This window comes from Ambystoma mexicanum, chromosome 8 (assembly GCF_040938575.1).
Source record: "Ambystoma mexicanum isolate Mex_15411 chromosome 8, UKY_AmexF1_1, whole genome shotgun sequence".
Classification (NCBI taxonomy): domain Eukaryota; kingdom Metazoa; phylum Chordata; class Amphibia; order Caudata; family Ambystomatidae; genus Ambystoma; species Ambystoma mexicanum.
In genome coordinates this window covers 1036302553-1036330248 of record NC_090929.1, presented here as the reverse complement: position 1 = coordinate 1036330248, position 27696 = coordinate 1036302553, and the positions used below count along the sequence as shown (strand labels likewise).

Genomic DNA, 27696 nt, shown 5'->3' with positions numbered 1-27696 from the left:
CAACTTTCCTTTGTATTCAATCACAAGCTACTTTGTAGATATTTTAAGTGCCTGTCTCATAGGTAGGTGTCCTTCGGCTAGGCACATTTGTCAGACTACACGGTCCACCCATTACAGGTCACGCTACCGAGACACCTATGTTGCCTCTTCTTCCTTGTATGCAAGTTGCCACTGTTTCAGCTCTACGGTGGTGCCTGGTTTATTCTCATTTCACACCCTCATGATGCTTCAGCATTGCTTGCTTTGCCACTATTCACTTATTGCACTTCCACATGTTCTTATGGCCCTTGCAAATGCTTGTTCTCTCAAATTGTACAGTTCCTTGGCATTGTGAAATTCCACACCACTGCTTTCATTCAGCGCAGTATCCAACAGTACGTGCTTTTCATTTGGTTCAGTATTCAAAAGCGTTTGCTTTTTTGCTTTCATTCAAATCGGTATTCAAAAAAAGTTTGCTTTCCTTTGGATTGGCATTCATTTAAAGTTTGCATCAGTGTAGTATGCTCGCCTGCTGCCCCGGTGTCCCCCTTCCTAGGTTGACTCACTGGTCGGTGCTTACAGCGCTCCAGCAAGGCTTCCGGTCGCCACAAGACCTCTCTCTCTCGCATGCAGCGCCTTGCTCTGTCTCCACAGAGTGTCACGCCGCAGTCTTGGAAGGCATGGAGTAGATGGAAACTGATACACGCAGCACAGAGAAGTGAGTTCCCAATGGCATCATCTGGTTGCGGTCCAGCCCACACCCAAGATGGCCACCACAAGATGGACACAGTTACTATAACAACGCGCTGCGCCTGGTATCCGTCTCTGGTGCCCGCTGTAGCGTCTACAGTTCTCGGACTACAGAAGTTTATTCCTGTTCATTCCTTCCCAGTATTCTCGCTCAGCCCTTCTAGACTACCCCTCTCTAGCCCGCTCCTCCCCCGCCTGCTTGTACTTCCTTACGGAGACCCTCGCTATCTGTTCTCCATGTTCTCTGTGCAGTGAGTCTAATCTCTCCTACCCGTCTTTGGCCGCTTGCAGTGTTTCCTTCCGATTTCTTACGCGTCCGTTGTGGAAGGCATTTCTGACTGTTCGATCCTTTCCGTGCCTCTGCACGACCTTCCCAACTCTTGGGATTTCCATCTTGTGGTGCTTACCCTTTCTGAACCTATCCTCCTTCCTCCTGTTTTCTCTCATTCCATTTCGGACTCCCTCCATACACCCAAGGCTGGGTGTCTGTGAATCACAAGTGTGCAGATTACATCTGCCGTCCTCTTCAGGCTGGATCTTGGAGACTACATTCCATCTGAAGCCTATTGTTGGTCAGGAAAGAAGAACCTTACCTTGGAATACGCAGTAGAAGACTAACCACCAGGACTTTGTACTACATACCATCACCAGGGATTTTTGGTGCCCACAGCTTTTTCCCTGGATTGAGGCTGGCTCCCTGGGGTTCCCTTTGGTGTGGGTTAAGTACCCAGTCAAGGTGGCCTCCGGGGAAGCCAGGCCTTATTTACACGAGAAGAAGGAGAAGAAGAGGTCTAAAGATAAGAAACCAAGGGAAGTAAGAAAATCCCGGCGAAAGGAATCCTCAGAGACCCAGAACAGTTCTACGGAAGAAGGAGGTGAGGATGGGTCTCGGGAGGGTACACCTGATCCGCCTAGACAGGACACAGAGGCTCTCTGTTTCTTTGCTACCGCCACAGATGCATCTCTCATAGCTCGGCCTCACAATGAAGCTTTGCCTCATCATGCCGGCTCCCGTTCCATAGTTCGCAGGAGGCCTCAAGCTTCTTTCAGTCTTTCTTCCCGCTGCATACACTCTGCTTCATCCTGGGCCTCGCGAGCACTCCGCTTGCCATGCCGCCTTCCTAGAGAGGTTTGCGCTCCTACAGCAGTCCGAATACCTGCTTCAACAGCCAACTGCATTTTCACCATTCGTGCTGCTTTTAAACTTCCCGCCAGGTTGATTGGTACAAAAAGCAGTAGACCACTCATTCCCGACTTGGAAGTTCTGCATTGCTCTTGCTTGCCTCCTCCTGGTGTTTGTATGTGTGTGTGTCCATAAAGAGAGGGTGTATTTCTCTTGTTGGTCTCCTCCTTGTTCCAGTACCTACCTGGGGTCTATTGGGAAATGTTGTACATGAAAATTAAGGAAGGGATTGACAAGAGCCTATGAAGGCTTGGGGAACACTGGACTCATGGTGAAAGGGAAATGGGGGATACCATGTCTCACCCAAGGGTGCCTCATCTTCACTCCCCAAGTCTCCTCCACCCAGGTAGTCCTCCCTTGCATATCCACACCCAGGGTCAGGATCCAATAGCAATGGGCTTTTCCTGGTCACCTGGGAGGAGGATATTTTGTGTGAAGAAGGGAGGACGAGCTCAGATTCCTCAAAAGTCCTGCCAAGGTTTCTTACAGTAGTTTGTGGTCTTGTGGGAGTACCTCTGCAGCAATCCTGTATCATGCTTCTCATCCAGATCCCCAAGGAATGTGTGTCCCAATAATGGCCCCAATCATAGTCACATGCTATAGAAGGTTGTATCCCACAAGAATACTAACACCTAGGTCCATAGTGACCTGATAAAAAAGAGTGGCGCGATGGGCCTCCACCTTTTTTGACTAGGGAAGGAACAGGAAATCCCCTCAACCTAACATTTGCTCTTTAAATTAGAGAACATGTGTGCTATACAGTAACTCTCAAAATAACCAGTCAAGAAATATTGTCTTGAGAGAATTGAAGCAAACTATTGTATGTGGATCTCCACAGAATGAATGAATACAAACTTGAGGAGCAACACTGCTTCTTCTACACACACCTCCTAAATCGCAGAAATTACTGACACTCATTTTTTCCACAAAGGCAGTTAGTTATCTCAATGAAGAGACAACAAAACTCAGACCTTGTGTAAAGTGAGGAGCGTAAATGTTGAAAGACGAGTACATTGATTAGACAACGAAAAGGGGGAACTGGGGTGAGTCTGTCTGACACCCAAACAAAAAATTAAAATTGAGAAAATGTCCCAAGTGACACCTCAAAAGATGATTAGTGATTTGTGCACTATATATATATATATATATTTTAGCTCTCTCTAGTTTTGGGGTTTCTTGTCAGCATCCGACTAAACTTCAGCCTCTGATCAAGGAACTCTGATCAAGGAACTATTCGTCCTCATGCCAGATTAGTTTAGTTTAGTTTAGTTCAGTTTATTTACTTATATAGATTGTGGCCTCGCAACGCGCCAATACTTTGTATGTGATTTCTGGACATAGCTTCTCATTGCTTTGGATACAGATGCAATTCTGTTTATCTGTCTTGGTCCTCAGTGACGAAGTTAATGAATGCATTCCTCTTACTTTGCTTTTGGAGTAGATTCTGCTACAGAACAACTGGTCTAGAATGAACTAGTTTATGGTACCCTAACCATGGCTTTGCAGACGTTCGATGCATCGATCATCACTTTGAGACTTCTAAGCATGCTGTGGCATATTTCCCAAAAGGCTAGTATTTAGCTTTTGTTAATCAGGAAGTTAATATCCTTAAGATCTGGGGCTCGTGTCCAGGAGGATCGGGGCATGGCAATGTCCATTAGTTGGTTGATGGGAAGTTTCATGCAATGCCATGAGAACCCAAGGAAGAAATCTCCAAGCTGGATGAAATTCCCCTGCAAAGGAAAACTGCGATTAAGAAGATTGTCAGCATTGGTTTGAGTCTTAAACCTGGTTCCATTCATCCTTTGTCTGAGGGGCTGTCGGCTAGTGTGGACTCTCCTGGTGAAGGTTCTGAGTCTCACCAATGTTAACAATTGCAGTGCACACTGACTGATGGGAATCTGGCCAGAATTGGTCTTCGCCTTTAGCTTCTGACTTCGTGTTTTCAAAGACTGTACTCCTACTTCTGCACCTGGATTGGGTTGGTCGCCAGAAGTGTCTTTGGTTCGATTTCATCTTCTCATCTCAGTTCCTTATCTTCTTAGGATCTCTTCTGCTGTTCTTGGTCACACAAGCTCTTCTTTCACGAGATTTCACGTGTCTCTCCTAACTCCTGAGGCTAAGGCCCCATTCAGATTGGCACCTGGGCCCGGAACGCACAACTTATTTGTGATGGTTCTGCTGAAACAGTCTTTTTCTTTTTTAGAGGTTTGTAGCAGCGGGCTCTGGTTTCCTCCTCCTGAGATTAGATTGGCTTCCTTCTGTGGCAGTCTCAGAAGAGGGACATGAATCACACGCAAGAGAGTCATCTGCACGCGCAGCACATCAGCACTTACACCAGCAGGTAAACAAAATATAAGTTTTTCCAAAAGACCAGAACTCGAATTCCAACAGCTCAGAAAGTCATCTTAATTAAAGCACGCTTCTTCGGGGCATGCACAACCTGGTGCAGTTGTTTTTCCATCAGCTTAGTGAGAATTCCAAGGACTACGGCCTGTTGGAGTACACAGAATGTATCATGCTCTAAGGAGAATGGAGCCAGGATGGGATTGCACCTCCCTGGTGGACATTTCCAGCTCATTGTAATTTTTAACATTGGGCCCATGTTAAACCAGGGGCGCAGTAATTTCCTATGGTGCACAGACAGACATTGGCATGTAGTTCTCTATAGTCAAAAGGACAAAAGATGTCGCTGGTATAGTGCTTTTCCATCCATGCAGGTCATGACAAAGAGCTCAAGAAACATACACACATTTTCATTTACAGAACTAATTAGAAATGTCTATTCTTCCATCTTTGTGCGGCTGTATATATGCATGCATTACAGTACATTTCTTCTAATACCATTTCATCTAATGCGATTTGACCAAATCCATTTCACCAAAAATGGTAGGGAAAATGTTATGTGTAATGCATAATAGGTGGGGTGTGGGGTAAGTGTATAAGTTAGGGTAGGCAGGGGAGCTGTGGGGGGTCTCCCCCCGCATTAAAAAAAAAGTAGAAAAAGTAAAAAGTAGATTTGGTTTTTCGGTGAAATGGATTCAGTGAAATCTCCATTAGGTGAAATATTTTCGAAGAAATCACATCTATTCACATGTATGTGGGGAAGGGGGCGGGGTAAATGTGTGTTTGCGTGACTGTGTGGGAGAGGGGGAAGTGTGTTAGGCTAGGAAGGGGGGGTGATGAAAGGAGGGGAGTTTGGGTGGCAACAACATCTAGATTTTCCAGAAAGCTAGCAGGAGTGGGTGGGAGTGGGGTGGCTCAATTACTTAGGCTGCTCGATTGCTCTTTTTGTCTCTAGCTCTTGAACAGAATGGAGCGGCACAGGCAACACAGGCCTGTATTCTTCTTCTTTTGCTACTGACAAAACAAGAACAAGAGAGGCCAGAGTGGTGTTTCTCAGACCCCGAGGCCCGACCGCGTGTGCCTCAGTGTGGACTATCTTATGCTCAGTATAGATCCCCATTGAAGTAGAATCATTGTAAATTGTGCAATCTAATGTCACAGCGCACCTTGATTTCATCTTATATAGTTACGAGTAAAAAAGAGAGATATTCCCTCTGTAACATTTAATTGTCTAGTGAAATGCATTGTAGAATCATCTGTGGAACTGTGTATGAACATGTGACTGTGAATATTTGATGTTATTTAGAATAAAACATGTTCATACATAGGGAGGAACCCATTTGAGAACCCACTACGCAGGAATCTATGTAAGAAACCACTTGTTTGTGAAATGATTCTGGCACAAGTATAAATGTAATCCCAGCTTCTGCGGTCTAGTGCTTTTTGAGCTAGTTTATAAGGTTACTTTCAGCCACGAGAAGGCTGTTGTGACGGAAGACTCATGTATAGCTTGGAAATGTCCCATCATGCAAGGTACTGTATCAGAAAAAAATTGGCTAAACTAGGAAAACTAGGAAAAATATTGAAAATCATTTTCCAATTTGACTGCCACAGCCAGGCTGTAAATGTGTTCCCCCAGGAGCATAGGAAGTAGTGTGGGCTATGTTGCCTCAGTATTGCTATAAGCCCTTGAAATCAACGTCTCCTTGCATGAAACAGTTTTCTGTCAAGAGTTGCTTGGATGTACCTCAGAAGTGTGCCTCAGCGGGTGTAGTGAACACTTGGCTCCTTGGCATGCTAGTGTGTAAAGGAAGGAGCCTGGCATACCCAGGGTATAGAGCGAGTGTGGTGGTGGCAGGAGACCACTGAGTAGGGGGTGCAAAGCCCAAACCATTTCTGCCGGACTTGATCCTAGAATAATGAGTCACCATGTACACAACTTCAGAAGGTCCTCTCAATTCAAGATTTTTAAAATTGTTTTCATTGTGTGTTTCTGCTTGCCAGGTGTAGTTTTAAGAATAAGAAATGTTGCATCCCACTTTAAATGACTGTTCGAGCAGTAGGGATCTGTGGGTGTTTTCCAGGACATCATTTCAGCATGGGGTAAAATGGTCTAGGAACATAAAACAAGGTTGGGAAAAGAATTAGAGACCATCAGAAATAGTGATGTGACGCTAACGAAGGATAAGTGTGTGCGTGCTCCGGAGAGAGTATGTGGAACATCTAATTGGGCCATGTAATTGGCATGGGTGAGAAACCTAAGCTGTCCTTGCTGACCACCACTGTTAAAACACCCCTTCTTGCAAACAGAAAGCAACCCATACATTAGGTTTTTGTGGGTAGTTCCTACTAGATTACACAACCATGACTGAGACGTTTAAGATCTTTCTTAAATAAGGGAGCAGGTTTGTGGTAGGTGAGGAACAAAACAAGTTTAAACGTAATTAAAATAACCATTCTAGAGGCCTCTTTGCTGCACGCTTTTGTTATGACCTTGATAATGTACATGTTGTAGATAGGGACAGAAACTAAAAAGCATGACATTTGCTTCAAGAATGTGAAGCATTGAGAACCATAATTACTTAGTGGTCACTGAGGATTTCCTCACGTTCTTGTGGGACCCAGCTTACAACATGCAAATCAAACACAAGGCATTAGAGCGCGTACCGAGTAGAGGCGGTGCTGGGGAAGTGTCCACAAGATTTGCATCTACATTTCAGGATTCTCAGTTTGACTTGCAGAAGGTGATAATGTGAGTATAATTTGAGTATACTGGAAAAAGATGTTGATGGGTGTGAGGGATTAGAGGGACCTCTGAAGTGTGCATCCAGACTATGGTGGAGAGGTTGGCCCTGGTAATGTTAGTGGGGTCTTGGGAGGAACCACGCGCAGACAGTAAGTCGCTGTACTCGCAATATCAGAATGTCCACTCAATTCTGAGAAGACTATGTTGTACAGAGATAATTTATCGTATTTGTTTAGTTGTTTTGCTTTTTTGTGTTGCTTAATTTGTTTTTTGTATCATTGAGGGGGAAGATGTATTCTATCTTTGTACCAGGGAATGTTGGGGGTTTTGGAGAGTGCATTGCCAGAACGCAGGTGTCAGAGTGGTCAGTTATGGGACTGTTTGGCAAGGTTGTGTGAGCAATCTGCTTCTGCAATCTGTTTTTCAGCTTCCAGGCCTAGCTGTCATCAGTCGCGTCACCTGGGCTACTTGGGGACAATGTAAACCTGCTCTGCTGAGCCTTCCGAGCGTCTCTTACCTCAACAGCAACAGAGTCACATATGAGCATGGGGCAGTAAGGGCTCTGTTGTTTGCGAAACTGTAGGTAGCACTTGACAAAAAAATGTTTATAAAAAAAAGTAAATGCTCATATGAGCGTGGTCAAAGCTTGACAGCAAGGAGGCCATAGCACCGAAAGTGGTAAAAGCTTGAGAGCAAGGAGATCAGAGCAACGAAAGCGGTCAAAGCGTGAGAGCAAAGAGGCCAGAGAAACGAAAGCAGTCAAAGCTTAAGAGCAAGGAGGCCAGAGAAACGAAAGTAGTCAAAGCTTAAGAGCAAGGAGGCCAGAGCAACGAAAGCAGTCAAAGCTTGAGAGCAAAGAGGCCAGAGAAACAAAAGCCACCAAAGCTTGAGGACAGGGAGGTCAGAGCATCACATCCTCTGTAGACTCGGACAAATCTGGACAATTCATCCCTTCTCTCCACAGGGTAGCCACCCCCTTTGAGGCTAGGGAGGTGAGCTGGGACCTCACTGGGAGTGACTCCCCTCCTGGGGACAAGGACTGCCATTCCAATAAGGAACTCCCAGTCCAAAACCCACTTTCTGTCCATATGGGTGTTGGAAAGACTTTGGTATCTCCAGTTATGACTATAACCAACAAAGACCCTTCTTTCACTCTCTTGACTTCAGGTAATGCTGAACATCGTCGGGAGGTCATAATCAAAGACAATGGACAACATTCTTTTTGTTCTGATGATGTGCATAAGAGCAGCATGGACTGCAAATGGAGCAGAGACTCCTACGGAGGGAGGAGAGCCATTGTTACGCAGAGGCAAGCCTCTGTAAAGACAACATCCTGGAGGGGCATTGCTACGCCAAGCCACGGAGCCAGCAATGGCATGGGAAAAGCGAGAACCGCTAGCTGGAGGCATTCTGACCGCGCAAGAGGCTCCGGTCAGGAGGGGGACAGAGACGAAAAGAAAACAGTCTTCCCTGGTGGTGTGACCACTGGAGAACAGTGGTGGGCCTGGCAAATGGCAACGGACACCGAGACCAGAGAAAGGAAAGGAGACCAGGTCCCCGAGCTCTACATAGCAAGTGCCTTTGCCGACGAGACAAGTACCAACAGGGAGACAAACACACCCAAAGAGTGGATGCCAGTGAGGCTATGAACTTTGGTTTCCAAAGATGCCAAAAACGATAAAGATACAAGAGTCTGAATACTGTATATTAAGGCTGGAGATGCTGCCAACAGTACAAAAGCCTATGAGAACGGAATAGGCACACACCCTATGAAAAAAGGACTGAAAGGGATGCGTGTGTATTATGCCAAGGCTGGCAAAGCCGACAAACATATGAGGAACTGAAAGTCAGAGGGAGATACATCCCAAGTGGAAACAGATTGAAAGGCGTATGAACACTCTGCAACAACTCTAGCCAAGTCAGCTAGGTAACGGGAACCTGTAATATTCGAGCGGGCAAAAGCCCTACGTTCATTAATTGGACTGAGAACCAATAAACCTGCTCAATAGCCACAGGAGTTTGGGGAGCCCAGTACCACAAAGGTGGGATACTGTTTAAAGTGATCCTGGAGGGATTTGACCACTGGTAAAATCTGAGGAAAGTGATACAAGAAGAATTCTTCTTTGCCAAAGGGGGAAGAGAAAGCCTTACAGCGGATATTTGTATTTTTAACCAACAAACTCTATAAGAAGACAGTGAAATGTGTCAATATATTCCGAAGGAACTTTGAGACCAAGAACAAGTAATCTCTGAGTCGTGCCAGGCAGAAGCCCATTCCGTGGCTATTGTGCAAGTCTCCCTTTTTCCTTTTAGATAGATTTTCTAAAGTGGTAGGGCCAGTTAGTTACCTAGAATTTGGATTCAGGACTCTTTATTTTTGGAAAAAAAGGGGGTGTCTGGGAAACTCTCTACCAGTTTCACCCTAAGTTAACAGGCCGATCCAGACGTGGACCCCTTGCTCACTGTTCTTAGAGAGGTAACAGTTTCACCTCACTGATGATGCCCAACAAGGCTGAAACACGTGTATGGGGTTATTGATGGTACTCTTGTTCAGAGGAAAATTGCCTAGCATTTCGGCGCTGGACTGCCCCTGGGCAGGACAAAGGCTGATATGCAGGGAAATTTCTTCTCTGTGAAAGGCACAGTGAGCTAAAGACTTGGTAGAGTCTCTCCCAGGGGTTATTCACCCAAGAACAAGTCATTGGGCTGTGTTCGTGCTGGTAGAGAGATTCCCAGACCCCCCTTTGTTTTGAATAAATTAACTTTGGGTTTCACCCTAAGTTAACAGGGCGATCCAGACGTGGGCCCCTTGCTCACTGTTCTTAGAGAGGCAACAGTTTCACCTCACTGATGATGCCCAACAAGGCTGAAACACGTGTATGGGGTTACTGATGGTATTCTTGTTCAGAGGAGAATTGCCTAGCATTTCGGAGCTGGACTGCCCCTGGGCAGGACAAAGGCTGATATGCAGGGAAATTTCTTCTCTGTGACAGGGACAGTGAGCTAAAGACTTGGTAGAGTCTCTCCCAGGGGTTATTCACCCAAGAACAAGTCATTGGGCTGTGTTTGTGCTGGTAGAGAGATTCCCAGACCCCCCTTTGTTTTGAACTCTTTATTTTTGGACTTTGAGGCACACCCTTAGTTTTTGTTTTAGAAGGGAGGGAATTTCACTCATATTGATAGGGTCAGAGAGGCATTTTTATTTTTACTTAAATAAACCCCATTCAAACATGACCCATTGGAGTGCAAGTCCTTCTTGTGGTTCACCAAAAGACACAAAAGGAAGTCAAAGCTGGTGCCATTCTGGAGACTAGTGTCTCCAAATGAATGGAACAGGTGGTTAAACGTGGCGGCTCAATGGGCCTGGTGACCTTTTCTGTCACCACCTTCTATTTGTATTCATGTTGGTCGGGGGAAAGGTGGTCAACTGATTAGGTGATGACCTTTGGAATAAAGGAGATAAGGGTTTCCATTTGGTAGTCACAGAATATACCAGGGGAAACACTTAATTGTGTTAGGATGTGCATATAGTATGCAGCTGCCACAGTAGGAGATTGTCTAGACAGTTCAGTTGCCAACTGGGAGTACATTTAAAGAAAAATAGTAACAACTCAACTTTCCACAATAGAAAGCCCCGAGCATGCATGAATGGGGATGTCTCAGAGCTAGCCAATAATTGGATGGGGGCGAACATAGGTTGTTGCTTGAAGGAGGGGGTGCGATACAGAATAGTGGGAAAGAGGCATTCAAGGTTATGGAAAGCAAAGGATTAGCGATTTGATGAAGGTGGGACATAAGCAGAGGCGTCATTGTGTGTCTTGAGCTTATTAAGTGTATAACTCCATTGTATTGTTATGTTACTGGGATTTGAAGCTGTCTGTAACACTTGTATATACCCATCTTGTAATGAATGCTTTCTAATACTCCTTTTAACTAAGCTTCGCATATCCTTGTAACTGCTGCGCCCTGATACCCCTGGGTATGATGCGCATTATAAATAATAAAACAAACAAACATATGCATGGTCAGTCAGTACTCTTAATACATTCTACTCTCTAGAAATTCTAACTAAATTAGTTGTAGTGTTTTACACGTTTATTTTCACTGTAGAACAATATTCATTTCAAATGTGTTAATTAGAATTATGCTGAAGACTGAGCCGCCATTTTTAATGAGGATTGGAAAGGATTCGGGTAACTGCAACTGAACCCGAGCTAATTTGGCTCCCAGAATTTTCATAGGAAAATGGATACTACACTACAAGCGGACATGAACTCATCTCTTAAGACATTGGTGCATTACCATAAAGGTCAGTTGATGCAGTAACTGGACATCACAGGGCATTGGAGCTGTGTCAGTGATGAAGCGGGAGTAGAACAGCATATGAGGTAGTGAGCACTAGGGGCAGTCTCTGAGGTGAGGGGGCACTTGGGCTGTATCCGAGATCAGAAGGCACATAGGTTTGTAACTGTAGGTCAGAGGTCCCTAGAGCTGAACCAGAAGTCAGAGGGCACTGGAGCACAGCTAATGGCCAGAGGCTACCGAAGCTAACTCTGGGCACTGGGCCCAGATGCCAGAAGGCATTTGAGCCTTCCTTGGAGATCAGAAGGCACTGGGGTTGTGCTTTTGGAGGCCAACAGGCACTGATAACATACCTAGAGGTTAGTTAAGAATGGGGCGCTAGGTCAATGCTCGTGTACAACAGATCCCTTCACGGGGGCCAGTATTTCAAGGGATGGTCAGTGGGCACTAGGACTGAACCAGAGGGCAATGAACACTGGTTCACATCTGGAGGCTACTGTGCACTGTGGCCACACATAGAGGTCAAAGGGAAGCTATTGTGATGAATTTGCAGCCTTACCCAAAGGAGTCTAGAGCTGGCTGACTGGGCTGAGAAATGTGCCCCGGCTCCCATATACAATCTTTATCTGAGAAAGAAATGAAATGAAATAAGAGCTTCCTCAGTGACTTTGAAAAGAATAGACTGATGATTAACAGCAATATTGTTTTTAATGAAACACAACCCTTCATCCCTGTCATCTCCTGACCATCCTGGCGCGTACGGCGCCTGGTGACAGGCAGAATAATCATTGTCATACATCACTGCCCTGCAAGTCCAAGCGTCTAAATCTTCATCCGCCGCAGCCTCAGAGACTCAATTACTTTATTGACATGCAATCTTCATAAGGGGAGAAATATTGTGCATGTAAGGTCAGCTGGTTATGAAGACATATTATCATATTATCTGCATGAGGGTTGCAGAGCTCAGGCCTGACGCGGCTAATTATAATGGGGCATGATCGAGAGCTCAGTGTGCGTTAGCCGCTCGACTGAACCAAAGGTGAGGTAAGAACGTGACATCATGGAGTCACGTGGCCCATAACGAGCTGCTCCTGCATGCGACAAGCGATCGCTCTTCTGCGACGTGCACCAGTATGTGGTGGTGATGTCCCTTTATGATAGTCGAGATATTCCATAATTATGATCCTTTGAACATGTATTGTAATGTTGTACGTTCTACTTGCTTAAAAAAATTAATACATTTAGCAGATGAAGCAGCCTTGATCTCTCATTATGGGCAAAAGTGACTGACATAAAAATGAACATTTTCCCACAGTTTGTGTACGCCCAGATGATGTATTTAGCACGAACAACCTATATTCGAAATTTGAAATGTCTGCAGATCACTACTGTGGGGAATGCCAGGATACCGACATTATCGCTGCAATAACTGAAAATGTCATTGGCAAAGGGAGGCTTCGGCCTCCCATATTTTTGGAGACTCGTATACCATAGGAGCGTAACCCTGCATCAGTCACGTTACTGGCCCCCCCCAAATCCCACCCCCTGTTCAATAGATTTCCCGAAAAGGATGGTGAGAGCCACTCCACTCTGCAGTGTCCGTGCTGTACATGGGCGTAATTCTAGGGGTGGACAGGGGTGTTTGTCTCCTCCCCCCCCAACTTTCATGGCACACCATTTAGTCCCCATTCAATTGGCTGGGGCACCTTCTCTCCGAATATCATGCCCCCGTCCCAATATTTTCAGCAAAGTTACTCCACTGGTGCTGTAAAATCAAAGAGAACCCGATTCTAACAGTGATCTTTACACGAAACACACTGCAATATCGAAACCGCAACAAGACTGTCATAGTATACTAGCTTATGGAACCACACTAGCTTGAAGCTCTAGAAAGAAGGCAGATCTGGGAAACTGAAATGTAATGGTGTGCTGTCTTGAAAATCTCTCCAGAGAAAGGGTGAGCTAGCTAGCAATGCAATACGAACTACCGGTCACCTAACACGTGACTTTGCATAGACACAAACACAACACATTTGAGGCACTGCTTTCAAGGCAGCCAGAGGCTCTGTCCTACCACCAACCTCAGTTCCACATGATAGCATCTGAACTCGCGAAGTCTTTGAAAAAATCTACACGATTGGGAGAAGGATGTACATAATCATACCAGAAGAAAGTTAGCGCATACGCGTGAAGAGTTATACATCCATCAGTGTAGCCCCCCCCCCCTACAGCCAACAAATAGTGTTCTGAATACATTGGACTCGGATCAGGCTCTTCAAGATACACCTGAACTGCGATTCCTCTTGCCAGTCATGAAATGCTGGCCATGGCCACAGGCTTGTGGTTTGCAGGACGTTATCTCAATGGTGAGGTGAAATTAAGCAAAGCGTGAAATTAATATGTGAGGTCCAATTAAGGACAACACCCCCAATAGTCAGAATGAATGACAGGCCTGCCCAGCCCAAGATCGGGGTTCTGAAATAACTGGACCTGTCACACTGGAGAGAATAACATATTGCTCCCGAAATTACATGGCTAGCTTAAGGGGTAGTACCTAGAATTAGCAGATGGATCCCATTATAGAACACCCCTAGATCCGTGAAAATGCTCTAAATATAATACATGCAATGGGCGTGGTTGCAAGCATTCTGACATGAACAGCACCCGAAAATCAATGCGTCTCCTTCTTAGTTGCAGTTCTTGGTGACCTTTCCTCAAGGCACTGTCCTCAGCTATGCCTCATGTCAACACACGGGGCAGATAATTAAACTGCAATCATGACCGCGGAGGGGTCGCTGGAAGAGAAGAAGTTGTGAGGAGGGGTGGAGGAGCTGCATTTCTCCTTGTAGGAGGAGGACTCCTCCTCATGATTGATGAGCTGGGGGGCAACCTGACACTAGGGAAGACTGTCCAGGCTGTTGCATGTACAGTCTTTTGCAGGGTGGTGGGCTATGGCAAGAAATTGAGGCATTGGCATACAAACAAAGGCCGTGCCCCGGGTGATGATCGATGTGCGCAACCAAATTCACAGGTGGTAAATAGAGATTTAAAGGGTGAATGTGTACCCCAACACCGCTGATCCCACCAGTGACCAGGCTCCCACCACAGTGTCCTCCAGCAGTGATGAGGTAGCGAGTCGTAGTACCACAAGGTGCCTGGGTCATGCTGTGCCAATCAGCATGGAATGCCTGCATCTGCCAAGGCCTGTCCACTCAAGGGCCAGTGGCACCAATGACCGCAGGCAACAGCAGGCCTGTGTGACGATGCCACTCCAACAAGTAGTTAGTGATCGCACACCACTGGCAGCACCCTGATTTTGGCCAGAATCCACAAGACTGACTGACGTGGGAGCTGGATTCCATGGCAGTTTTGGCTGCCATGGAGAGGCATTTGCTGCAGGAACATCTTTGTCTCCGGTAGGTGTGTGTGCAGGGGGGAAGAAATAGCCAGTGATGTGGGACCAACTGTATTCTCATGGAGACTCGACACATGTGAAAGTGGCAGTGCTCTGTGGAAAGAGGCCAAGAACTTTAGGGGGTGGCAGCTCTCTGTGGGAGAGCCTGAGAACGTAAGGGGTGGCATGGCTCTATGGGAGAGCCCAAGAACTTTAGGTGGTGGCTGTGCTCTGTAAGAGAGTCCAATAACTTTAGGGGGGAGACAGCAGTATGTGGGAGAGCCCAAAACCTTTTGAAAAGAAGCAGTTGTGATTGTGACAATAGTAGAACTTAAAAACAGTTCAGGGACAAACGGCAATGGCATGCTGTCATCAGCAAGTCAGTAATTGGTCAGGGCTTCTCAGTCACTACTACCAGCCATGCGGCTAAGGGGTGTATCGGCCACTTTTACTCCGTAAAAATAGGCAAGCACTCCCAAGAAATAAAAATAGGCAGTAAAAATACTCCCTGAAAAAAATGGGAAACAAACATGTAGGACCTTGAGCCTCTTCTTGCACCCACTCAGCTCCATTGATATGTTTGGGCCACTAGTGCACCTTGTACCTCAGGAGGAAATTACTATTATTAAGGCCTGATTGGAAGAAGTAAACCTTTATCTTTTAATGTGTATGAATAAATGGGTGCAAATGAATAATCACGGTAAAAAGTTTCGTATTTTACAGTTAAAACTATTTGAGTGGGCTATTGGGAATTGGGCTTACATTTTTACTCCCTAAAATTTCATTTTACTCCCAACTTTAAAAAATGAGGAGTTAAATACTCCCACTTCAAAATCTTATCTGGAGCATTGACTACTACAGCTATCCGTTTCCAAACCACACGACCCAAAAGAACCTTGCTAAATTTATCAGTGTCCTCCATCTACTAGGTAACAAGTCATTATCAGCATCTGAAATGGTGTATTGTATATGGGCGGATTACATTCGATAGTCTTGCGCAATGAAGTGACTGTTCATTTCTAAAAATGTCAATCGTTCAGCATACAGCATTGCAAAGTATCTCCTGCAGTTAGAAATATAAGCACAGTCCACATTATAAACTCTCTCCAAATGCACACTTGCCGGGGAAGGCAACCAAGCGAGCCAGACAGACAGCTTGCTGTACCAATACTGTTCTGGGCCAGTATCCCTTCCCATGAGTGGAGTGTCCAGTGGATAGGCATCAAGCATTTTGAGCGACTGTTGGTCCACGTCTGTTCCCATTGATGACCCATCTGTAAACAAGATGCCAGAGTTACAGAGAAGGGTGGGCCACAGCATCACATCCCCATAGTCTGTGTACTCACTGCTTGTAAAGCTTTCCAGTAGGTATCTGTGATTTTCTACCTGTTTTCTCCTCTAATTAATATTGCAAGCACTGCAGCAGAGCATCCTTGCACATTTGCAGAGTGTCTCCTCCTTCTGATGTGTATTACACGTCCTCCGCCCCCAACACCAAAACATGAAGATTAAAAAAAGCAACAGGTTTTACCTTGAAAAGTGGGTCCATAATGCAATACGGCAATAGCTCAATGCTTCCTTTAAATTCAACTACATGCAGATCCCTCACAAAGTTGAAAGGATGACTCTCACCGACTGTGCCACATCCACATTACATGCCGAGGCACAGGCCCTCACCATGATGGACAGGTTCAGCTTACGCAGATAAACCAGAGGGAAAATAAATCACTGAGGGATGCATTAGGTTGGCTGGCCTGCTTGGTGGCCTCCTCAAAAGGGCAGACATTAGACAGCAGCTGCCACTGACAAAGCATCAGAAATGTCCCATCTAGAGCTCTACTTTGAAAAATCTGTAATAGCATGCACTATTCACATAGCATGTGTACCATGTGAAAAGTGGCTCCAATAGGTGGCCGCTGAGTGTTTCTGTATTTCTTGTGGATAATTGTGGCGCACCTGAAATTGGCACCATACATTTATAGCACCCAGCTAAAATGGAAGATGATCTTCTCAAGCTGACAATTGCTGACGAGAAGATGGACATCTGGAAAGAAGGGCATGGCATTTTCTTCCAATTCCGTAAAGCATCAAGGACATTCGATCCATTCTCTGGGGCAAAAACCCCAAAGGCAAATTACAAGGCTTTAGCCAGTGTGTCTTCCCTTTCTAGGCCTTCTCCCAGATGTCAACTTCCCTGTGTCTTCGGCCCTGAAACTCGTGCATTGCCAGTGGCAAACTATGTACACCTGCTGCACCCTTACATTACTCTAGACACCTCTTAGCTGTGTGGTAGTGGACAGTCACATTGCGCTAACTAGTGATTTGAGTCCCTTTTTTTGCACCACCCCTACACCTGGGAATCAGAAACCATATGGGATCAGGAAAAGCCGGCTCTCACCAAACTGAAAGCACATTGATTTTGCTTCTTCTTAAACTGATGAAACTGTAGCTACTGGGAATGGAGGAAAGGTGGACTAACCGTGCTTGCACGCTCTGCACACGTCGTGCAGGTGCAGAAATGTCATCTAAATCTACAGAATGGAGCAGGGGTACGTGAATTCGGAAGGGAAACTCACCAGGGAACCAACCATCCATCCATCCATCCATCCATCCATGGCCTGCACTGTTATAGAGTTAGGAACTGATAATCTCAGGGAGAACACACTATGGCCAGGTTTAGGAAGTGACAGCCAGAGAGAGGTTGACCCAAGAGGAGGGACTAGCCATCCCAAGTTCCAAATAAGAAGTGAAAACCAGCCAGAGAGAGGGTTGCCCAGAGTGACGCATAATCCAATCCCCAGTCCCACATCAGGGCTGTTCGTCTTCCCATTGTGTGGGTCCTCACAGCAAATCCTCATCCATGCCGACACACCCGAGTCTTCATTTGGATCTGCTTGGTTTTCTCAATTTTCTTTTGCCGAATGACATTTTGCTAAATTTATTTTGGTCAATGTTTTCTCTTTAACACAAAATGCAGGTGGAGATGCCCCCTGTACTCCCTTTCTCACCTCCCTCCCCCTGTATATAGCATTCATAGCATTCCCAACGTACCACATATACATTTGTGGTAAAAAGTGTGGTAATAATGTCAGCCAAATAAATTCTGCAAAATGTCATTCGACAAAAGTGAGCAACACCCTTCATTGAACAGAAATACACTGGGCGGTGGGGCTAAAGCACTATAACAATCCATGGCCTCAGTCTGAGATTGGAAGTGGTTGGAGAATGAGTTCACACTTCACTGCAAAAACTCAGGACATCCTGAGCACCCTTGCGTTCTACTTGATCTCTCCCCTGCATTTGATGCAGTCAACCACTCCATACTCATAAAAAAACTCAACGATACCCTTGGTATCTCGGAGCAGGAACTGTGCTGTCTGACCTCTTTCCTCAGTTACCGTTCATCCCAGGTTATTCTGGGCTCCTTCTCCACCCGCCCCACCTCTTCTCCACCTGCGTCGTCCCCCAGCGCTCCGACGTCTCTCTCTCTGGCTCTTTAACCTTGCTCCACTTACACACCTCATTTCCACCTTCTCTCCAAAACCTACCGTGTTATGCAGATCACACACAACTCTTATTCAAACTTCCCTCTGATCCTTTTCCTACGTCTCCTTCATTCCAGTCTGCCTATCTGCCATTCAGTCCTGGTGTACTTCTAATGATCTCTGCCTGAACGCAGGAAAAACTGAGATCCTTCCTTTTGGGACTCCTGCTCCCTCTTTCTGTCCCTCACTCTGGCCATCTTCTATGGGTTCTCCCCCTTCTCCTTCATCTGAAGCCAGAAACCTTGGAGTCATCTTCAACTCCTCTCTTTCTTTCATCCCTCACATTCAGGACCTTGCCAAGAAGTCCCACCTTCAACTCCACCTCCTCAAAGGAATCCTTCCTTTCCTCACCTTCCCCCAGAAGCTCAATGTCTCTAGAGCTCCGGTTCTCTCTATGCTAGACTACTGCCATACCCTTTTCCTTAATGTACCCTGTTGTTCTCTATGACCACTCCAGCTAATCCAGAATAGGGCTGCGAGATTTATCCTTGGCCTCAAGCCCAGGGACCGCATTTCTCCAGCCCTAAAAACCCACCACTGGCTCCCGCTTGCTGCAAGGATCAAATTCAAATCCCTCTGCATTATCCACAAGGCTGTCTGGGGCCGGAAACCACACCATCTACAACTTGCTATCACTAAATACTCTCCCTCCAGATTTTAATGTTCCTTCGGCACCAACCCTCTGTGTGTAAAGCCCTTCACTAAACAGCGAGATGGTGGCCGATCTCTCTCCTCAGCAGACTCCCTCCTATGCAATAGCCTCCCCTTCCTCTTCATCTTGAGCCGGATCTCCTCAAATTCCGGAAGCTCCTCAAGACTCTCCTCTTCACCTCCTCCTTCCCTTCCTCCCTCCTAGGTTAAATCCCACAGTTGTTCAGATTTGGGACCAGGGCCCTTATTTGTCTTCCCGGGTCATGGCCTCACACACCTAATTGCCTACAGCCTACACCCCTGCCCGCTCATCACTTTGCCCTTGGCACCCACTGTCCTATGTCACCACAGGCCTGTACCTATTTATTTGAGGCTGACCACTCTACCTAGGCACTTACAGCCGCTCACCCCCTAGCTCTTGATATACGAGCACTTACCCCCACCCCCTCATCCCTCTCTCTCCCTGCACTTGCACATTCTGAATGCTCACAGGGCCTAGAAGGTCCGCCTCTACCTTTCATTATTAATATTATTATTCATCACCATGTCCCCTTCCTGTTGCCCTGGGGGCACTTTGAAACACAATTTACTTGATGTATAAGCGCCTTTACAAATGCACAATAAATACAAATAAAATACAAATGAGTTGGAGACCAGAGAAAGAAAACAGGAAGTCTTTTGGGGAAGGTTGGAGGAGGGAGTCGGAGGTCCTGGAATGTGAAGCAGTGTTCAAGAGCATGAAGGACAGATCCAAAAAGCCGGGCCACACTGGAGCCGGGGAGCTGGGGAAGAAACCAGAATTAAGAGCCAGGATAGCTAGAGCTGCTGGTAAAGACTGAAGTAAGTGACAAAGGATAGTAAACATGACCTGGGAGAAAGTTGTGCGCAATGGGGTGAAGAGAGGGAAGATAGCTCAGTGGCAACGTGCTCGCCTTGGAAGCTAGACGACAGGGAACAACACAGGTTCGATCCCCGGGTCCCCGCATTGAAACCTCTGGGTATTAAGCGCGTTATAAATAACCTATCATATCATATATCAAGAATGTGCTTGAGAAACAGATTTGCCAATTGTAGACAGTTGTGCCCAAGGGGATGAAGAAGGTGATAGTGGGAGAGATAAGAAGAATGGGAGCATTGCGCCTGTTGGGGGGCCTTTAGGTCAACTAAATAAATACCACCTTGGAATGCCTGTCTTCCTAGCGGTCACTTGATGACCCATGTTGTACTCATTTTAAGTACCCAGTATATCACAAATCAGGCTTGCGGGCAGTCACAGAGGATCTACACTATCAATGATTACAGGTCACATAGATCAACACTCCATCGGCCATGTGGCAACACTCAGCATGGGGTGGGTGTACAGTCATCTCATGAACCCGTTTTAAGCATTGCAGGCTGTACAATGTCAGCACATCAGATACGCTGCACCCCACCTTCAAAGTGTGTCATCTTCGGACCTTAAACGCCAACCCATACACACCTACTTGTGACTGTACAAACGAGAATGATAAATCTAGAGGCACATGGCAAAGGCGTTGTATGGAAGAAAGACTTAAACAAGGCTTTGTCTCATGCTGTCAACCGCACACCCATCCTTCGATTCCAGACAACATGTTCGCTCTTCCACATCCCAACTTTCCACATTGCACCCACGCTCTTCCTCAATCAACACTTCCGCTCATGCATCCCCACAGTTCCCATGCTTGAATGTTTCAGAAAAAAACTTTGTAGGCAAAAACCCAGAATAATATGACAATAGTTAGGAGTTTGTTCTATAAAATGTAAAGACTGGTGCTAAACTCTAAACTCTCCTTGAACTGGGTGACAACAACTTTCCTAAAGCTGCCCCAGCCCGAAATATTGAGAATGCAGTATGTGTTACTGTGACAAAATGGCTGCTGCTCTGCAGACCTCCCCCAAACCAACAGCAACGCTAATTATAATAGTGCACAAGGCACAGTATTAATGTTATACCACAGTCACTTCTTAGGGTGCTAGGGTCAGGCTATACTAGTCAGCAGGGTGTGAGAGCTGGTAAGATTAATAAAACACTGACCCAAATAAAAAAAGAATGTCCAATCAAAGTTATATACAAATCATGACCTTTAAACTAAAAAATGCGCACAAACCATTCAAAAACCCACTTCTGTAGGAGAGAACACAGAGAATGCAGACGTTATAGCAAAAAGGGGCACCCCATCTTAAAACTAGGGCCAGGATAAGCAATATTTCAGCAACTGAAACTGAACCTTGGAAAGGGTAGCGAGTGGGTCTTATGAGTCAGTAAGGCCCTCAGAGGCGGTTTGAGGGAACAGAAATGCACAAACAGTACCTTTTAAATGTTGTCTTGGGGCTCCACACTGTCAAGACAGCATTATAGGCACTGTCTGAGGGTGTGCTTTGGCATCAGGTTGGTGAGCTGGGCAACTGTGCCCAAAACGTAGTTCTGTTGAAAGCAGCAATGGCTCGTGGGAGCGACAAGCATGGAACAGGCAGGTGATGTCTGGGTCAGTATAGCTCACAAGTGGTTCAAGACAGGAACCAGGGCTGTTCCTTGACATCTAGGTTTCCGTGAGGCACCGTTCAGTATGTATAGTGGCAAAAGTAGTCGTCGTGCTTCTTTTCCCAACCTGGAGGCTTACCAGAGAGCATTTGTAGGGTTGCCACCTCCGGTGAGCACCATACCGGTACCAGTTTTCGGATTGTAAGCAGGTTTTGTCCAAAAGCAGTTGCCCAAAATGGCGCTCTGGGTGATTAATCGGAAGGGTTTGCCTCTTCCTTGGAGATTTCCATCTTCCCCTCTGTGGCACGGGACATGAGAAGAGAAAATACCCCCAATAGATTTCCAGGCGAATCCTCCTTTTTCAAGAGCCCGACAATGAATCTAATGCTGTAGTGGGTTTGTCCAAAGCAAGCCTGTTTTCAGGGTCCAATCCTGGCTGCTGTAATGAGCCCTTTGCCTACTGATGTCAGTCCGCATTTGCAGTCTGAAAGCCACGTAACCTGAAGCTGAACGCACAAAAGGTTACATACGGAAGTGTGGTGTGCAGTACTCTGAGCTACGGGTTACATGGCCTGCAGATACTCTCCCCAAAAAGGACTGTGAGAAGGGGGGGGGACAGAAGATATGTTGATTCTGGCTCTGTGTTCTGGATTTGCTTTCTCTCAGTTAATTAAAAATGCATGTTAAAAACGTATACCTAGTAAAAGCATTTATGGTGGGGGCTGGGGGCAGAGGCTGTTTGTTGGCATGCAAACATAGGTGAGGGCCAAAGAGTAGATAAGCGTTGGTGCAAGGCGATGCTTGGTTTGTGTATGGACCCTAAGTATTTTGCCACCCAGATTGGTGGTGGCAAAATGAGCTGTGTGATTCGTACTGAGTAAAAAGGATATGACTAGCATGGGAAAACAATGGTCAAGGCGAAAACAGGGTTATGTCTGGCAGTAAGAAGGGGTGACAATAGGCTGTGGGTGGGTGGTTAATTGCAATGCAGACTAGTCCATAGCCAGGTGGGTAGAAGTACATGCAGGAAAGAGCTCCTACCAGTTAGCAGCTAAGGCCGAGATTCGTAGCAGCAACTGTAATACACCCTGGACAGGGATGTTTTGGGGAACGCTTTGGTCAATGTTATCAGGACTTGCCGGGGGGAGCGGTAGGTCTGGTTTGCGGTTGATCCATGAAAGAGAGAATGACTTGGTGAAGGAGAATGATTTAGGACAGATTGTGGCTGTAAAGGGTGATCTGAAGAATTGGAGAAAGAGGTGGCCAGAAGCTGAGAGATCAGCCCTTGCCACCCAGGTTGCGTTCTAGGGGAGTTGGAAAGAAGCATTGAAGGCAAGGAAGTAAGTTGATTGCAATACAGTGTTGCCGAGTGTGAAGATGGGGGTAAGCTGGCTAAATCACCCAAATCCATCAGGATGGGGCATACCGATCGGTGTTGGAAGCAGAAGGAGTAAGTTGCTTACCTGGAACTCCTGTTCTCCAGCATTGGGTCTTTCATGGATTTACATGCTGTGAATATTCCCTGTCAGACTGAGAATTCCAGCCCGACGACAGGGAATATTCAAAGCATGCAAATCTATGAAAGATCCAATGCTGGAGAAATGTATATACAATGGATAACGTACTGCGTGGAATGTTTTCAGAAACATGGTTCAGGGAAGAAAGATGGAAGAATGTCCATCAACCAACACGTGCCTCTGAAACAATGCACCTGCAAACCGCCAGCACCCTGGTACATGCAAGAACTCAACCTCAGCAAATGAGTCATCAGGAAACAAGAGAAAACCTGGCGCCACTCCAAGATGCATCCGACCTGGCGCTCCTCAAGCAATTCAGAGCAACCCTCCGACAACTAATCAACACAGCCAAGGCCTCCTACTATCAGAATATCATAACAGATGCCGACAACAAAAGCAGAGCCCTCTTCAAACCAGTCAAGCAGTGCGGCAACCCGCTGCCCAAACCTGCCATACCACACTCCATCGAAAAATCCACCACCATCAACAGCTTCTTCAGAGACAAAATCAGCAAGATTCGGGAGCACATAGACGCCAGCTTTGCATCCACAGACCCACCTCACATCCCTCCTCGCAAAATCTCCACACCCTGTAAAACATTCAAGACACACTCAACAGAGGACCTGGTAGAAACAATGGCCACCCTCAAAGCCCCATCATATACAAAAGACATCCTCCCAGCATCCATCCTCAAAACCCTCCTTGCAGAAGCTCTCCTTCCCTACCTGGAGATCATCAAAAACTCCCTAATTCAAGGCACATTACCATCAAACCTAAAAACAGGACAAATCCTCCCACTACTAAATAAACCTACTTTGGATCCTGACAACCTAGGTAACTATCGCCCCATCACCCATCTTCTCTTCCTAGGCAAGATCATCAAGAAAGCGGTAGCAGCACAACTACAGCAACACATTGCCACCAACACTCTCCTCCAAACCTACCAATCCGGATTCAGACCCAGATGCAGCACGGAGGCAGCAACCATACAGGTGGTCGACGGCACCCTCAACATCCTTGACAACAGCCTCCCCCGACTCCTGGTTCTACTTAACCTCTCACCCACATTCGACACAGTAGACCACCAGACGGTTACAGACAACCTACATCGGCGCATGGGGATCTGCAAGCTTGTCCTACTCTAGTTCAAGTCCAACCTCACCAACCACAAGCAGTTTGTTCAGATGAACTTCTCCATATCATCAATGCTACCCGTTATCTGTGGAGTCCCGCAGGGTTCCATTCTCTCCCCAGTTTTCTTCAATCTATAAATGGAGCCGCTAGGAGCCCTCCTACCCACACACAACATCCACATCCACATCCACCAATACCTTGATGACACAGAGCTATATCTTAAGATTGACTCAAAACCTGCATCTCGCTGATCCAGTCCTGGATGTCCAGTACATACTTGGGGCTCCTACTCCTCACCAACAACACCGAACACCCAGACATACAGACCTGGCTATCAACCATGAATACTGAGGGCTTCACACCCAGACTCACTGCCTGCGCCAAGTCCCTCAGGTTCCACATCGGCAAACACCTCTCCTTCAAGACACACTTAGCTAAGAAAACTCAGACAGCTTCGTATCAGCTCTCCCTCCTGCGAAACATCAAGCCCTTCCTCCCTCCAGACAGCTATAGAGCAGCTGTTGGTGCACTTGTCCTATTCCACCTGTATGGGGGATATGCATTCCTTGAAGGACTCGCATCATCCTCCCTTGTGCCCCAGAGAAGTGTCCTGCACGTGGCCGTACACCTCCTCAAGGGTCTACACAGATATGACCACATCACCCCAGCCCTCATCAACCTTCACTGGCTTCCACTGCACGCACAAATCACCTTCAAGTCTTGCTGCATCATCTATAAGGCAGTCACCCTCAAGTCACCCAGCTACCTCACAGAGAAATTCTGCATCTCCAGCGGACAGCGCACCACCAGAAGCCAGGACACGTGCAGACTTGAAATCCACTGCTGCCAAAAGGAAAGGACCAGAGAACAAGCTTTATCTGCCTACGATGCATGACTATGGAACCTCCTCCCCGACACCATCAGACTCGCTCCTACAATTAAGAAAATTATTCAAGACCCACTTCTTCAAGGAGTCTCTCCTCCTCAACACCTAACCCATCACGTCGCTGCTCGCGCCACCCACCCCTCTGTTTCCCGCCACCTGGTAGCTGTACCTCTCTTCTGTATCCTACCCCCAGCTGTATTTCTGTTCTGTTGTTACCACTGAAAAGCGCTCCGTTATGTATCTGTATTGGTGTGTACCTCTGTAAAGCGCTCCGTTATGTATCTGTATTTGTGTGTACCTCTGTAAAGCGCTCTGTTGTGTACCTGTATTGGTGTGTACCTCTGTAAAGCGCTCCGTTATGTATCTGTATTGGTGTGTACCTCTGTAAAGTGCTCTGTTCTGTATCTGTATTTGTGTGTACCTCTGTAAAGCGCTCCGTTATGTATCTGTATTGGTGTGTACCTCTGTAAAGCGCTCCGTTATGTATCTGTATTTGTGTGTACCTCTGTAAAGCGCTCCGTTATGTATCTGTTTTGGTGTGTACCTCTGTAAAGCGCTCCGTTATGTATCTGTATTTGTGTGTACCTCTGTAAAGCGCTCCGTTATGTATCTGTATTGGTGTGTACCTCTGTAAAGCGCTCTGTTATGTATCTGTATTTGTGTGTACCTCTGTAAAGCGCTCCGTTATGTATCTGTATTGGTGTGTACCTCTGTAAAGCGCTCCGTTATGTATCTGTATTGGTGTGTACCTCTGTAAAGCGCTCTGTTATGTATCTGTATTTGTGTGTACCTCTGTAAAGCGCTCCGTTATGTATCTGAATTGGTGTGTACCTCTGTAAAGTGCTCTGTTCTGTATCTGTATTTGTGTGTACCTCTGTAAAGCGCTCCGTTATGTATCTGTATTGGTGTGTACCTCTGTAAAGCGCTCCGTTATGTATCTGTATTTGTGTGTACCTCTGTAAAGCGCTCCGTTATGTATCTGTATTGGTGTGTACCTCTGTAAAGCGCTCCGTTATGTATCTGTATTTGTGTGTACCTCTGTAAAGCGCTCCGTTATGTATCTGTATTGGTGTGTACCTCTGTAAAGCGCTCTGTTATGTATCTGTATTTGTGTGTACCTCTGTAAAGCGCTCCGTTATGTATCTGTATTGGTGTGTACCTCTGTAAAGCGCTCCGTTATGTATCTGTATTGGTGTGTACCTCTGTAAAGCGCTCTGTTATGTATCTGTATTTGTGTGTACCTCTGTAAAGCGCTCTTTTATGTACCTGTATTGGTGTGTACCTCTGTAAAGCGCTCCGTTATGTATCTGTATTGGTGTGTACCTAGGTCCCCACTCAGTCAATCCCATAATAATAATGGGCGGCAGAAATAACAATATCTGGGGTGTTTTTGGGTAACAGAAATATCGCAGACAAAGGGGCGTGGAGACCAGTAAATCAAAACAGAAGAATTTTGGACAAATTTCAAGAAATCTAAAGGTGGGTGTGGGACCAGAACATAGAGGAAGGAGGCCAGGATGGTGTCCAGTCGGACGGGTGAGAAGAAAACCGAGGTTGTAGGAGATTGCTGGTAGATGTTAAAGTGGGTTGGGAAGAGAGATATTTGGCTGTTCACAGGATGGAGAGGTGCTATAGAACTGTATTTGTTTAAACGCTGCCTATGGCATTTTAGTGTGCACTGCAAAGCGGCCGAGTGTGGTAAATGGAAGCACATGGCAGCATACCGTTTGGGTGTGGCCTGCTTTTGTGCCGCTCACTCCATTGAGACTGTAATGCAGATAAAACAATCTCAAGACTTTTAAAGCGGGGCATGTCGGAACCGAGTGCAAGGACAGAGGGAACTCAAAGCAGACCCCTGACAAGGCCACTGAAGTTCCGACACCATCTAGAAGCAGGGCAGTGCCTTCAAACTCGCTCTGCTCGTAGCACAGCTGCAGAAGAGGACGGGGGACTTCAAAACATCAGCGGCGCTGTTGGCGCAAGCCCTGGACGCATGCGTGCTCAGCGCAGCCCAGAGGAAAAAGGAGATCACAGCAAAGGTACCACCATCAAAAAGAGGCAGTTTGGAAAAGAAAGAAGGAATGCTACTTCCATTCCAGGGACCCATGAACAGAGATTGGACACGGCCTGAGCAATCGTGGGCCTTCACGCGAGCCCGTTAGCCCCCCGCCGAGACTGGATCCATACACCCAAAGTATCCTCAGGCAGCGCACCACTCACGCTGGGCTGCGGGAGATCTGATACACAGGGGAGTTGCTAGGTCTGGAAAAGACCAGGGGCTAAGCTACTGTTGGGACTGGGGGCTAGCTAGTCTTTTGGCTGTAGCTCCTGAGATTCTATCCGGGGCTACAACCAAAAGACCAGGGGCTATAGCCCCCTTGGCCCCCCCCCTAGCAACACCCCTGCTGATACACTACGGTTTATTCACATGTTAACCGTGTTGGTTCCTTAATATACATACCTAGAGTGTAACTTGACAATAATGGGCTTCATTGTGCATATTATGTTAACTGTAAAAAACATGTGGTATCTTAAATAACTCAATTTTATTTGAAATACCATCTAATTTTGATTTGGGATCACATGGGATATTTAATGCACGAAATGTGTAGAAACTACTGCACATGGTAAAGCACCCAAATGGACCCAAGCTGTAATTTCTATCCACCCCATGCAGTACACTTCCACTGGGATCCTAACTCACTATGTGGTAGTGTTTTTAAAGCAAGTGGTATTTAAAATACCATATGGGTCTCCCCT

General features: G+C 46.4%; 1 protein-coding gene across 1 annotated transcript in view; it reads right to left on the bottom strand.

Moving 5' to 3' along the window:
• The window catches only part of LOC138473047 (leucine-rich melanocyte differentiation-associated protein-like), a 1341210-nt gene that overhangs the window by 222078 nt on the left and 1091436 nt on the right, over nt 1-27696 (bottom strand). The window lies entirely within an intron of this gene.